At 36.5% G+C, this 15158-nt stretch overlaps 1 long non-coding RNA gene across 1 annotated transcript; it reads right to left on the bottom strand.

Moving 5' to 3' along the window:
- Positions 1–5401: 5401 nt before the first annotated feature.
- On the bottom strand, positions 5402–13847 carry LOC121316613. Its single transcript, XR_005950429.1, has 3 exons — positions 13697–13847; positions 6620–6847; positions 5402–5552 (listed from the first exon to the last, which is right to left on the bottom strand). It is a non-coding gene; the product is annotated as an uncharacterized LOC121316613 (long non-coding RNA).
- Positions 13848–15158: the final 1311 nt, after the last annotated feature.

Below are 15158 nucleotides of genomic sequence, written 5' to 3'. Positions count from 1 at the left end.
ATTGAACGAATAAATAAATTAACTGATTTGGCCGGTCAGATTTACAACAAGATTTACTGGGTTGGCTGACCAGGAATACAGAAACTCAACTGCAAGTCGGCCCTCTGATGCAAGTGGAACCACAGTCTTAATCATCTACTTAATTGAAGCTGGTGTTAGAATAAATACAGAATGAGTAAGAACAAATATAATGGGCGTTAAGTTTAGGTGCTGTGAATTTTAATTAATGGGATATGTATATATAAGGGCAGCTGGCTCTTTGAGCTAATATATATATATATATATATATATATATATATATATATATATATATATATATATATATATATATTGTAAGGTGGCAGGGGAAGGGTCAGATTCCTTCCTGCCTAAAAACATGTGAAAATGCACGTTTTGTTTGATTTAATTGCTTTTGTTTAATTTGTTTGTTTAACTGTATTAATTGTGTTAATTGTTTTATTGTTAATTATCCCATGCGCCTGGCTATCATTGTAAATTGGAGCCAGGTGCAGGGTATTTAAGGAAAGCAGCCAGTTTGTTCAGTGCTGTTGAGGTTGTGGAGTAAAGAGCCTGACTGGAAGTTGTAAGGTCTGTGTAAAACCTACATTTGGTTTTATATAAATTTGTAGTAGTGTTTTGTTGTTGAATTATATGTCAGGTAAACAGCTTAGCTGTCCTGCGTGTTAGTCAGGGACCTGCATATGTTTAGTTAGTGCTCAATGGGAGCTAGGTGTTTGTTTGTTTGATTTATTTGTTGGAATAAAAGTGCGCGAAAGTGCTTTAAAAATCAAAGCTATATATAGTGCTCCCTCGCTATAAGGCTCTCGATTATAACGTGCCTCAGATATACAGCTCCTACAGCATGACCCCAATTCCCTATACTAGTGATTCATGCAATATTTCTACAGTATAAATTCAGTACCGGTGTTGTTCAAACTGTAAACAACTTAGTCTAAATTCGTTTCTGTCTCTCCCTTTGATACAATGTCTGAACTGAAGAAAAGCTGCACTGACACTTTATCACACAGACATCTTATTCAGAATTCATTTTATAACTATAAATATTAGGCCTATTATGTGGTTATATTTCCTAATGTAGCCCTTTCCCTCTCCCCCTCACCTGACCTGCTCTCCTTCTCGCATTTGGTTTGCTTATCTGTCACTTTGAACTGAAATCCCGACCGTCATTTAGCTAGGCTTTATAATTTAAAAACTGCTAATTAAAATGATCCACAAGTTGGAATGTTACCTTGTTTTTTTGGGGATTTTTTCTGTAAAAAATATAGCATTGATTACATGGTGCTTTATCCACAGTTAATTCATGGAAATTGCATTATTGAGAGGGATCTCTTTTCAATAAAATAATTTTAGTCAATCGCTATAGCGATCGCTCACTAGTGGATCACTATATATATATATATATATATGTATGCGATAAGACCCGGCAGGGTGTCTGTATACATCAAATATACAGATGCCTCGAGGCGTTGTGCGTCACGAGACAAATTCGAGGGCCTCCACCCCCTGAGAAGTTCGTTATAATTAGGGCTTCTGATTTTCGTTTTTAACCGATAAAACCCGATAAAATACCCCCGATACAAAAAAAATGAAATCGGTGGACAGCCAAAAAAACAGAAAAACTGTGGAAATTGTTAATCAGTTCACGTTTGACTTTATGATTTTCTCATTAAAAATTAAAATTTAACACAAAAAAAAATACATTTCCCAGTGCTGCTGGGCAATGCTCCACCTTCCTGACTTGGATCTATCATTGATTCGTTCCGAATACTTTAAACCCACCCCAACTATTGAGTGACAGATTCCTATATTTCTATTGAAGAGAAACAATAATCAGGATAATGGCTCGTTAGCAGGATTTAAAGCTGTATTACAGTTAAGATACGGAGGATTTAAAACAGAATTGTGGCGAAAGGTACAAAAATGCCTACACACAAACCCCTGAAGAATATGTCCGTGACCATAGGAATTTCGTTGACAGAAAAAAAAAACATTCAAGCATTTTGGAAAGTAACCGAAAACACTCTTTCATACAGCATATCAAAAACGAAAGCCCCGAAAAAAAAAACGATTTACATAAAACTCGAAAATAGCTAAAAATAAGCACCGAAAAATGCAAGTAATAAAACCCAAAAAACAGAAGCCCTAGTTATAATCCAGGACTCATAGTGGAACGTGAAACAAGCAATGTGATTGGTCGAGAAAGGTTCCATCTGTCCATATATTGGATGGATACAGACAGTGGGAGCCTTGTTACATATTTTATATCACTGTGCTTCCTCACAGAATTTAAACTATGTATCGGTAGCCATCTTGCTTACACTCACTTACACTTGTCCAGCTGTAACTATGAAACTGAGTAACCAATTACCTGCAGAAAATCCCAAAGTAGTAAGTAGACATGCTGATTTGGATGAAGAACAATTAAATGAACTGGAAGATAGCAAAACAGAAAAAATACAAAAAAAGGGTGGTGTCTTTTTGTCATTCACCCCGACTTTGTCACTTCAAATAATGTCTTTTTAGCAGTTTGTAAATGCTAAAGAAAAACACAAAAAGACACTTGTGCACATTGTGCACCCCTCTCTGATACAGACCTTGAACCAATGACTGAAACCCGAGACGTTGTTAAATTTATTTTTATTTCTGACGTCTGTTCTGATCAATGTCTGCCCTGACAGGAAGAAAAAAAAACTCAGTGCGGTCTCAACTCCACCCCCTGGTGTATTTTTTCAATAGCAATGTGCACACTATCAAAAAAATGAATTACTTTCTTTTACACGTTTTAGTTGAATTAATTTTACTTAGTGTGTAGTTCAAAGTTATATAAGGGACTACTTTATTTGGCGTAAGGATATTTAATAAGAAACACTAATAATTATTGCCTTAATCATGATTTATGCTTTTTTTTTTTAAATCCACTGTTTTACCTGGATTATAAATGCAATAAGGCCCTTTAGGGCGTCCATATACATTGAATATACAGACTTCTCACAACGCCCCGAGGAGTCCGTATATTCAATGTATACGGACGCAGCCAGGCCTTACTGCATACATATACATACACTGTGTGTGTATATATGTATATAAAATATGATGTAAATAAACAAAATGATCCCTCACCAGATTCAAGTGCTTGCTTCAGACACTTATAACTTAAGCGGACTATTAAGAAACAAATAATTTTTTAACCCAAACTGTTTTGAGCAGGTAAATGGAGTCGAGGCATTAGTTGATTGCTTTGTGGCACAAACCTTTCCCAGCCCGTATAGATACTTTACCAGTCTACCGAAAATTTTTTGTCACGATAATTAATTTTGTCGAAAGTAGATGTTCTTGACTACGAAATTTACTAACTATGGTCTGTTGTTCACCTTAATGGCAGTTTTTGTGGTGCAAATGACCAATCAGAGTATGAACGTAGAGGATTTAGGACGGGTTCGACCTTAAATTTTCCTTCACAAGTGGCAACTTGAAGGAAATTTTTTGTTTGTTTTTTTATCTCGTTAAACCTTGAAAGCACTGACCGGATAGCGGAAACAGAGTGAAGTATATATATATATATATATATATATATATAATATATATATATAATATATATATATATATATATATATATATATACACCACAATTACCCAATCTAGACTTCTGGATGTTTTTTTGGGGTTTTTTTTGTAGTTGTTGTTGCTAGGTTCAAGTGCTTAAATAGTCAAAGCACTGACTCAAGTGAGTTGGTCAAAATCCCTTCAAGAAAGAATAGTATGGTATTATTTTTTGAATCACAGTTTAACACATTATAACAAAAGCAGTCTGAATCCAACTTAGAGCACACACTTGCACCCAACATATAGAATCACAGTAACTTCAAATACAAAATTATGCTAAAGCATAATAATTTTATAGACTGTTAGGGTATATGTGATTAATTCTCTTGTGGTTTATCAATCATAATGCATATTTAGACTTTGTATCTGACCCATAAAGAAATAGTTTATGCATGGATAAGTAGCCTATTTATTGTGGAGAAAAGTTTCACTAGCTTTAAAACTCAATTTAATAGGTAATATAAAACCAAGATAAGTATATAATGCCTTCGTTGCAAATGTATATAATCAATAACATAAAGGTTTTATAATCTTTAGTTAGAACAAATGTTTTATAAGAGTGAGAAAATACATGCATGAAATGTATCCCTCCTGGAGAAGTAGAATCTGGCACTTGCCAGCTGCTGAACATCTGGTATAATGTATTTTGGCGAACATTGTGTTTTTCAGGAGAGTGTAAGCACACTGCCCTCTCTTATTTTTAAGTCTCAGGTTGAAAACTGAAATGTCAGCACCTTAAGGTGGCAAGGATATTTTCAAGAACATCGCTTCCATAGTTGTTTATTAAGAGATCCTCATAGAGTTCAATTAATATTGATTAAAAACATCTTATCTGAGCGACTTTTCAAACTCCTTGAGAACATAAAAAACGTCAACTCATTTTTCAGAGGCACATCTTTAAACACTACAATGGAGCTTTCAATACCAGAGTACATTTTTGTTGAAGTCAATAATATGTCAGCATAGCTACATGTGTTTGCTCTTCATATGTGCAGCATATGCATATTTAAAATGAATGTTAGATGGTTCAATGTTTTTTAATTTACTGAAAAGTAACACAGTTCACATAAAGGTCATCACCTTCACTAAAAACACTGATGCCAGACCCAGATAAGGTGTAGAATAAAACCAGGAAGAACTTCTCAAATAATCTATTATTTAGGAGACACTAAGGAGATTTTATACCCAGTGATTGTGTAATTGATGGATGTGATATCTTCGGCACATTTAAACTGCGATTAACTGGGGAACCTCCTAGCAACCTGCTTTTGGACAAATCTGATCCTAATTAGTTCAGGGTTTATACTGATACTCCTTTAAGGGGATGGGAACCATATACTGTATAACTATCCAGGGCTGATTGACCCAGCACATATAGGCAAAGCTGTGGGAACACAAGTATCTCCTTCACCAGCAAGAATAATATGACAAGTTTTGGTATTTTTTTTTTGTAGTTGCTGTAATCAGTTACTTTTTTCTTACTTATGTTTGCAACAGACACAAGTGCTAGTTCAGTGTGTATTAAAGAATAAATGCATAGGATGGTACTTTTCATCTAATTCATCAGTTATTGAAAGTATTATTTGAGATTCATCAGCATAACTTACTGTTCTTTACAACTTCAAAGTTATAGGTGTTAATTATCAAATTAAACAACTGTATACTCATCTTGTTTAGCCCCACCTCCAATGCATTCTACTCCACTATTAGGCTGAGTCAGTCACTGCTCAATTAACAGCTCTGTGCAACTGCTAAAGGGAATTCACCTGCTTTTAAGATGAGTGTGTTTGTCTTGGCCTCCGAGCAAAGTTCACCCTGATGTGCCAGCTTAGGGTGGGGTGCATGGTGCTGAGACCACAACATCATACAAGGCCTGGCCTCTGAGGCATGACTGCCAGCTGAAACTGTTTTCCTTACTGTAGTTGCATCTGCAAAGAGACAGAAAGAAAAGAAACAGCCATTAGCTCATACAGTTCTAAAATGTGCCATATGTCTGTTTTTTACAGCCAGGGCAGACCGCGTAATGAAGTACAGGTATTATGATGAAGTCCAGATCTTTCTACTTTTAACATTAAATCACTTACCCACCTACCATACTTTTAGTTCTTTTAAACAGAGAAGGCTGATTCTATTATTTTCAACGGGGCTTGCAACTGTTTTGGTACACTTAAGGACAAAAATATGAGGACAAACCATTGGTGTAAATTAGCCAAATGCAACGAATTCAGTAGGAGTCCACAAGTTCTATTTGTTAGACAATGACCAAGAGTTACTGTATGACTCAATTGTGTGTTTGTTCTGCCCTGTTAAGTAGGAATATTGTTGAAAACCAGAGCTCCAACAGTTAAATGTTTTTAGACACTTATTTTCCAGAGATGTTTATTTAGCTGTTTAGTTAAATATACAAAAAAAAACTATCTAAAACTCCTGCCCAGTCCTGTCCTAATGCAAATAGTGGAACAACTTAAAAATAACATAAAAATGAAGTTGAATAAACATGAATAAGGGAGTCAATCACCATTTGGAAACATGCTTTTTATTAGCAGAAATTTTAGATGTTTTTCTATTTAGTTCCATCTTTTTTCTGTTGCCAGCTGGACAACCTTGCAGAATATATCTGTGATATAAGTATATCACACCCAGGTAATAATAACCCATTCCTCCATTAGAGGCTGAAACCTCTAACAAATGTTGCCTATCAATTGTAAGGCATCAGAAGTCAAGCTTAGTGAGTTGATTGATATGCAGTTGAGTATCTTAATAGGTGTGAGGAGTGAGCATACAGTCCAGTATTCAGACTTCTGCCTGATTTATTTTCAGGGTTAATTTCCAATATCAAAACTATTCATGTTCCATGTCAGTCTTGAATTTGGTATTGGTGGGGTGCAGGTTTTGGCTTTGAATGCTCCCCAAGTGTCTACTTGATATTGTCTGGATCAAACACACAACCGAGGAGCTCTGTACCACAGTGTTACAACATTCATTCATTCCTTACCTTTAAATAGTGTTTTTCTTTGGAACTGCTCCTCCTCACTGTCGGATAATCCATCTTCAACCCTGGGGATGTTTGTTGGTATAAACACAGATTCAGGGTCTCCTATATGAGTGTATGATGTTAGGATAAGTTGGAGGTGGCCTTCATTAGTGTTCAAAGGTTTCGGCCAAACAGTATTCATTGTTTAGTCTCTGGTGGAAAAATATTCTGCAGAAAAATCGAGAAAATCTAAAGAAGAAAAAGAGCAAGATGAAAAACATTTCTTGTGGTGGTTCATTTTTTTGAAATGTCAAAATTGCATGAACGTTGTAAGACTGCCATCGTTAAAGTTTCTAAAGTAGGAGCTTCATGTCTCTGGCTAATTCTGGTGTTTAGCTACTCCTGTACCATCACTGAACTGTTTGTGTGTGTGTGTGTGTGTTTGCATGTGCATGTGTGTTTGCGTGTGCGTGTGTGTTTGCATGTGCGTGTGTGTGTGTTCTGTTGTTTCTTCATTTGGTTGATACAATAATTATACCTACAGATTTGAAACAATCTAAACAATAAAGTAATTTAAACAATAATACAGATTAAACAACTCAATGGAAATTATTTTATTTAACTGCAGTATGTGCATTGCAGGGGAACTAATAATTCATTTTTAGATTAAGCTATATTAATTCCTGGATACTGCCAGCCAGCAACTTGACCTGGTTTCATAATGGAATTCATAGAATGAACTCCAAAGGTTCCTTCCTCTGCATCAGCCCAAATTCTATGGAGCATACTTTTAGATTGCTATGCAATATTAGAAGCATAAAATCTATCCTAATATTGCACACAGGCATGGTAGTTTTGTGTATGTTTTGCTATCAACATTTAATGCATTAAACACAGAATCATAGTACGTTTTTTTTTTTTCACACACGCTTGCATGTGCTTTTTTATGCATGTTGGAAAGTTATTTTGCATTATGCAGCAAATTTGAATGGCCCCTTTACATACTTTGGGTGAAAAGAATGGAACAATAATGGAACAGAAACAAGAATTACTGTGGAAGAGAAAGACTCAGCAGAAAAAGCCAGCAAACTACAATAACCCTATCATTTTTAACATTCCTGGAGATTCATTGGAAATTTTAAGAAAATAAGATTGTTTTGACGTTTTGTGTTTTGAAAGGCAAGGTTTTTTTTTTTATTTTGTTTTTTTTTTAATGGCGCTAGGGCTCTTCCATATTGCATGGGGGCCAGTATGAACCAGTGTTTTATGTTTCGTTGACATCTCTTTTTCAAACTCCGCGACCACTTGTACTTTAGTCTAGTGGTCTCTCAATATGGGAAAACAGATTCCCACTTCATGGAAGGTTTTGGGGTACTGCTGAGCAGTCTTTTGCAGTTATACGATTCATCCTGTATATGTAGTCATATACTGTTTCATACATGCTAACATTCTAAGGATAAAATATTGTTAAATACTCAACACTTGACTTGGCATGTTCTATATATATAGTATGATAACATAAGGTCCCCCAGTAAGGTCCTGCACCGCGGGCCATCTTTCTCCTCCTCCGCCACTGTTCCCTTAAACAGGGCAACGTGACACAACGACTTTCTGAGATATTGTACAAGAAGTACAAGCATATGGATTTTCTACTTCTTTTGAATATGGTATTAATCCTCATGGAACAAAACAAAATCAGGCCAATTACTGATTCCAAGTCATTTATTGCTAATTTTTTTATTACTTGGAGTTTCAGTGAAAATGACAGCCAAAAAGTTACACGCTTTGTTATTATAAAATGAGACAAAGTGGAATGACATTTTCAAGTTTGTTATAAACCAGTGCCATGCTTTAAATATACTTGCATTGCGCATTTTGTATAATTTATTTTAAGAATATGAACAATGTTGACAAAGCGCAGCATGCTATCTCGTTGTTAACTGGCCCTGTGGCAGGGCTAAGGCCTGGCCCTGTGGCAGGGCTAAGGCCTGGCCCTGTAAATAATATTTGGTGGTGGTTTGTAAAGAAAATGTGTTTAGTTTATATCATTTAAAAGTGTGATAGATATGGCAGGGCTGGGAGGTTAGGCTTTCCTCACTGCCTAATTGAAATGGAATGTGCAGCAGGTGGCCAGGTGTCAATTGAACAATTGATAATCAGTTAACCCTGCAAAGCCAAGGCCTTTGTTATCCAATAGTTTAGCATTAAATTGTGAATGGGCGGTACATGATGAGTGCCTGTTGGGGAGTGACCATTTCCCATTTTTTATTACTATTAATAGAAGTATTCAGTTTAATGAAGTTAGTAGGGGAAAAAATAAATTAAAAAGCAGATTGGGAGAGATTTAAAGTGTAAAGTGCAAATTAATAATGGATGCATTGATAATGATATAGATCAATTTAATGAAAAGGTAATAGAGATACTGGTGGAAGTAGCTGTTAAATCTATTCCAATGATTGGAATGGTGAAGAGAAAAATAATTGTACCTTGGTGGAAAAGGGAATGTGACACAGTGATTTGTAATAGGAACAGTGCTTATACATTTATTTTGGCAGTGATCTGTAGGTTATTCCTTAGTCTAGGTGTAGTGTATTAAACCTTATTAATTTCACCATGTCATGTCTGATTTGAATCTGCAAACACTGACGCATAAAAAACACAATTGCAATGTTTCACTGTAATGATGTGTGCCAACAATTTATAAATATACATATGGCAGTTGTTAAAAAAAAAAAAAAAAAAAAAAAAAAAGAATTTCAGTTCGAAAAACTATAAGGATAGAAAGTATTACAAAATCTGTTAGCTATGTAGTTTACCACATGGGTCATTAAAAGCCATGGGATCTGAAGGAGACAATTTTGGTACAATAACATTTTATGAGCTATGGTTTTTGACCCTGGTATGAAAGTGTGGTTCACTTTCTTATGTTTGCATCCAATCATGAAAGGAATTCCTGTTTGCTTGTGGGGAGCTGAGATGTTTCTCAGATTTAACAGAAGATTTAAATTTCTTTTTAATAGCTCTACAATTTTTAATTGCATGTATATAGGTCAGTAAAAAGAACAAAAACTATTTTCATAGCATGTAGAGGAAGGCATGAGGCAAATAATGAACTAAAAAATGAGTTTCTGAATTTCTGGATTGTGAAGTAGTGCTGTAGTGTGTGTTGTTTAGAGTTTGGGGGCCGGGAGACAGAGGGGAACATGTATCAAGATTGACAGATGCAGCGCTAAATTTGGTGAAGTGTAAAGCAGTTCTGTGCCACGGCACGTATTTTACCCCGTCCCGAATGTATTAACTGGCCCAAAATTAATGAGGCACACCGTAAGCTGCCACATTTAAATGCTTAAATGTGCTGCATCAGTGCTCAAAATGGACTATCGGTAGCACAGATTAACAGATTAATCTCCCTTCCAAATTGACTGCCTCAATTGAACAATAGGAAGGTCATTTGGAGAGGCAGAAATGATAGTTCAAAATGGACTAACCTGTGCTTTAAATCAAATGTACAGGTTTTAACCAACTAAAGCCCAGGTAGTTCACCTGGAGAGGCTATAACCTGTGTTGACTAAGTGTCTTGACTTTACATTATATTATTATTATAGATAGGTAAAATCAAATATACATAATGGAAAGGATAACTTAATGAAACAAGTTTATTATACAACTGTGGAAGGGGTGTGGGTAATTCACTGACCAGGAGACAGACAGGTGTATTTGGAAACACCACACAGGTGCCCAGTTTTATTTTAGACCGGTTCTTATTTCTCTCCGGCAGAGGGCACTGTTGACCGTGGGCTGCCTATCAACGATGATAGACAGCACCACGGATATACCACAGCTGGTACACGAACGGCAAATGCACTCGCAGGTGCTCAAAGAAATAATAATGAAAACAGAAGGCGAAAAGAACAAGGGAAAATAAAACAGTAATAAAACTACAAATAAAAGGTGCTGCACTCGGCAGCGTTATCCTGGTCGCCGCTACCCGCACAACCCGGATCACCGTCCTACTCTGTCGGCTATCTAGCCTGCTCTTTTACAATACGCCGGGGTCTGCCCAAGGGTTCCCCGCTCTCTCTCTTTCTCGCTGTGAATTTATTTTCTCCCGGCTGATTCCCGGTCCTGAACCAAAGCTTCCGCACTCTTGGTGCGTCTAAGTGGGCAGACCTGAGGAAACAACAGAGCGTTATTTTATAGGACCAACAATCACCCAAGACCCGCCTCCCAGCCATTCAGAGAGGGGGAAAGTCCACACACACCCTTTCCCACCTCCCCGTGTCATTGCCATGACTCACAGGCGGCTGTTGGGCGACTGCCGCCCTCTTCCTGCAGCCCGTGAACACGCCAGCAGAGTCAGCACAGATCTCTCCCTGTTACAACAACAAATACAAACAATTGTACATAATGAAATAACCGATATCAAGCTATAATTTCATTCTCAGGAAGATCAGAAAGGGTAATGAGGACCCTAAATACTCTTCCTTCTTCCTAACACTTCCTCTGTTCTTGGGCTGATCAGGAAATTTAGGAGCCTTGTGGCAAGGTGACTTGCAGGTGACATCAGACCAGGGAGGTTACAGACACAGTACTGGGGTATGTAAGTGCTGATGTGCACATTTTGATTATAAATAAAGGGTTTAAACAAAGCAGAAACACTTCACAAAATGGCACAGTGGCCAAAATAAACAGACAAAACAGAGATGGAACACAACAGAAAAGTATTGTGCTGGTATATACCCAGCACTCATAGCAATTGTTAATTCTCTTAGGTTTTCTCTCCTACTCACAACTCCATTCAGCCTCTGACACACTAACCCCGTTCAGCCAAAGCTGCTTGTTTTTAAATTGTGGCCGAGGGATTAACTGGCTAACAATTCCCTAGTTTATCCCGTGACCACATTCTGCAGATTTTAACCCCATCCATGCTGTAAAATAATTAAGAACAAAACAAGGTTCAAACAAAGACAGTACCTTTAAATAATAATACTACAAATACAAAATAATGTAAAACATACATTAGCATGCACAAGGGCAGGCTTGTAACCCCATCACAAGCCTGCACTCTCATAAGAAATATGTTATGACTGCTGCCATAATGCTTTTTCCTATCAGCTGCTTTTTGACTTTTTCTTTGCGGTCTAATAAGACCAATTTGAAATCTGACTTATTTGTGGACCCTTTTAATATCACAGACTTCATTTACAGATGAGTTCTGTGGTCAAAATCAGCCAACATCCTCTAATCCTGTGATCCAAGTTATCACTGGTTGAAGTAATGGACCTAACATTGTTTTTTTTCTTCATGTGACACAAATTGAGATTTTCTTTGTCCAGAATATATTTGAAACTATACAAACTGTCTCTGAATCCTGCCCGCCAAGTCTGCTATTTATCTTCCTCCATTTATCCTACACCTCTCTATTTGAAACATTCAACTCCATCTCTCTATTTCATATCCTTGCCCCAGGCATGTGGCATTCTAAGCCAAAAGAAAATGTTGGTAGACATAGCTTAAATCTTAGAAGTTTTAGTCTGTTTTGAATTAATATGAAAATAACATATCCCCAAAAAACATAAAAACAACCACAGAAGCAAAGTTCTCAAGAAACAATATCTCCTCCAAGCCATGAGGAAATGTGTCTGTAATTGTATTAATTACTGGTCAGGAACCACAGACCACCACCGTCGGTTGAAACGAAAACCGAGAATAATGAAGGAAAACCTTAATAGAAGCAATGCCAACTGGATTTTTAAAATACATCTGCTTCAGGGTCTATTTTTTACATTACCCTCCAATCTGACAGGATCTGGATTTAGTATCTCGTAACTACATGGTGTGCTCTAACAACTTGCTTGTGCATTTTCTGAAATGAATAGTGCTTTTACAGGAGAACCAATTGTTCCCTGGAAGTCTACCATTCAAACAATAATCAAAGCCAACCAACAAGACCTGAATTGGACAATCTTTTATTGTCCAATTTAGATTTTAGCTATTTTTGGCTGTGTTTAGTACTCAAAAATAATGTATACCATATGTGAAAGTTGTCTGGGCCATACCAATTTTGTAGATAAATAGTTGCTTTTTTTCACAAACTTAGTAAGAAAAACATAAATGCATTTAATTTTAAAAACTGTAAATGACAGTGCCTAACACACAGGAATGCTAGAATTAATGCGATGCTCCATGTATAATCCCCATTGAATACCAGTGACTTCGCACAGCCAACCTGCACTCCTCTGATTGTATGACACCCTGCACAACACACAGCCTTGCTGTTACCAAGTGAGCCACTTGGGGACCCCAACTTGACCTTAATTTAGACAACATTTCCCTACAGTATGTATTTGACAAGATGGGTGTTATTTAAATTCAGGAATATGGTATTTTATTGTTAATCATGCTGGTAGTGAATTTTCTTTTTACACCTTTAGTTTCTTTTGCTATGTGCACAGCAGTAAATGCCCTGCTCCCGTGTTCACATGTAGAAAACATTTCTTTCTTTATTTCTTACAGAATCTGGAACAGCCAGTGAAAATAGTTATTTGACCTCCGGAAGCCAGTTCACTGATCCCTTTTTTACATTGTAATACGAGTTTTAACATTTACATCCAACCTTGCTAAAGTAAATGAACTGTGCCGGGAGGCCTTATAAACTGTGTACTTAAAACTCAAAAGCATTTAAACCGATCTAATAATTTAATGAATATGCATCAAGGACATGTTCTGATTAAGAAAGCAATACATTCACTATACTAGAAATACTATATGCTGAAGAAGAGAAGTCCACTATAGTTTTTTTGTTTATTGTTGTTGTTGTTGGTGGTATTAATGTGTTGAAAGCCGAATCACAGACAGTTATTTGCTGTTTCCACCAGACCAAAATGCAACACAATGGCACACTGCTAATCAAAAGAGTATATTGTACTGCAATTACTGTTATTCGTAATCTCAATCAACCCTGTGAAAAAATCAATATAAAGTAATGCTTTGTATTTAAAATTCCACCAACATTTTTAGCAGTTAACAGTATCTGGCAACTTGCATTAACAGTCTAAAAAAAGAAACTAAAGATCAAAAGCAATACATACATCTTACCTAGTACTCTTCTGCTTGATCAACTAAGATAGTCTTGACTCCCCATGAGACTCTAGTTTCATCCATCACTGATTGATTTTCACCAACTCCTTTGGTGGTAGATGTTCTTATCATGTGGAACATCAGAGCATTTTAACCTGCCAGAGTATCTCTGAAGTTTATTCATTAACTGCTTGACTGCTACAAGATGTTCAGTGTATTAAAACTGATTTGTTGGCAAGCCTGCATAACATTCTTTTCCATAATGAGGCAACAGCAAACTTAAAAAAAAAAAAAAAAAAAAACTAAAAAGAAACTTCTTGGCTCATCAGAAGAGGAAGAATGCGGCAGTGTTCGGGAGGGTAAAATAAGAGACCTGGCACAAGTTGCCATAGCGACACTTTGTTGAACATAACTTGTGTGAGATAAAACACTCAGTGTCTGTGTTCTGTACAGATAAAGTAACAGACAGTGGCTTCTTGTTACAGCAATGCCGATTAAAGTGGATGCAAATTTCCCAAAGGGTACAAGATAAGTCTGGGAGTTTGCATTGTAAGCTGACCATTAGGGCTGGTCAGAGATATTTCACTATGTTAAAAGCAATGACCATGGCTAATCTGTAATACAAGATTGTATTAGTAAATAAGGTTTACCCTTAGGATTGCATTTGAATTATGACACACTGTCCTTCCTTATCCCTATAAATCGTCACACACAATGAATCATCACTTTTGTCCCATGTTGTTTTTTAAAAGCGGTGCTCTAATTAAAATTGCATCCCAGGGTATTAGTATTCATAAATCACAACTATTGCTGAAGGGGCTTTGGTGCTTATTCTTGTGTTTAACTGCAAGCAACTGTCCTGGTGCTCTGATTAAAATGAGTGTCTATTACAGGAACAGAAAACGAGCAGCATTGTTGGAGGGAGCATGATCTGCATTCGGTATATGGATTCTTGTAAACATGTCGGACTGTTCTGTAAGTAAAGCTATCAGGAAATGGCCGTGGAGGAAAATCAAGAAAAGTCTAAAGTTATATAATCAAGCAGAGTGACTTAAGTGACCATTTTTATTGAAAAACAACATAGAATTTTTTTCTTAAAAATGATCAGGAATTTTCCAAAAGTATCATGGGAAAACAACAATTCTTTACCTAGAGTATCAACAAAGATGCTGTCAGGTTGCATTCCAGATTGTGCTACAGAACCTTCTTTAAGCTATTTAAGTCCTTTATAGCTGGCAAAATGTATCCATATGCTCAAAACCAACCTTCCCGCTCGCATGAGATTTATTAACTGCCTGTGACTAACTGTCTCCTTTCTTCCGCCTGTAAAGGGTAAAAGGTGAGAAGAAGTGAATTCTTGCATTTCACAATGTTTTCAAAAACTTTGTTTAATGTTAGGTATCAGATACCTTTACTGTGTTTCACTGACTTGCCAGCCGCTGTGAAGGTTTTGAATTTTTTTGGTCCTCTGACTAAATAA

Source organism: Polyodon spathula, chromosome 6 (genome assembly GCF_017654505.1).
Source record: "Polyodon spathula isolate WHYD16114869_AA chromosome 6, ASM1765450v1, whole genome shotgun sequence".
NCBI lineage: Eukaryota > Metazoa > Chordata > Actinopteri > Acipenseriformes > Polyodontidae > Polyodon > Polyodon spathula.
This window is presented reverse-complemented; position numbering and strand designations above follow the sequence as displayed.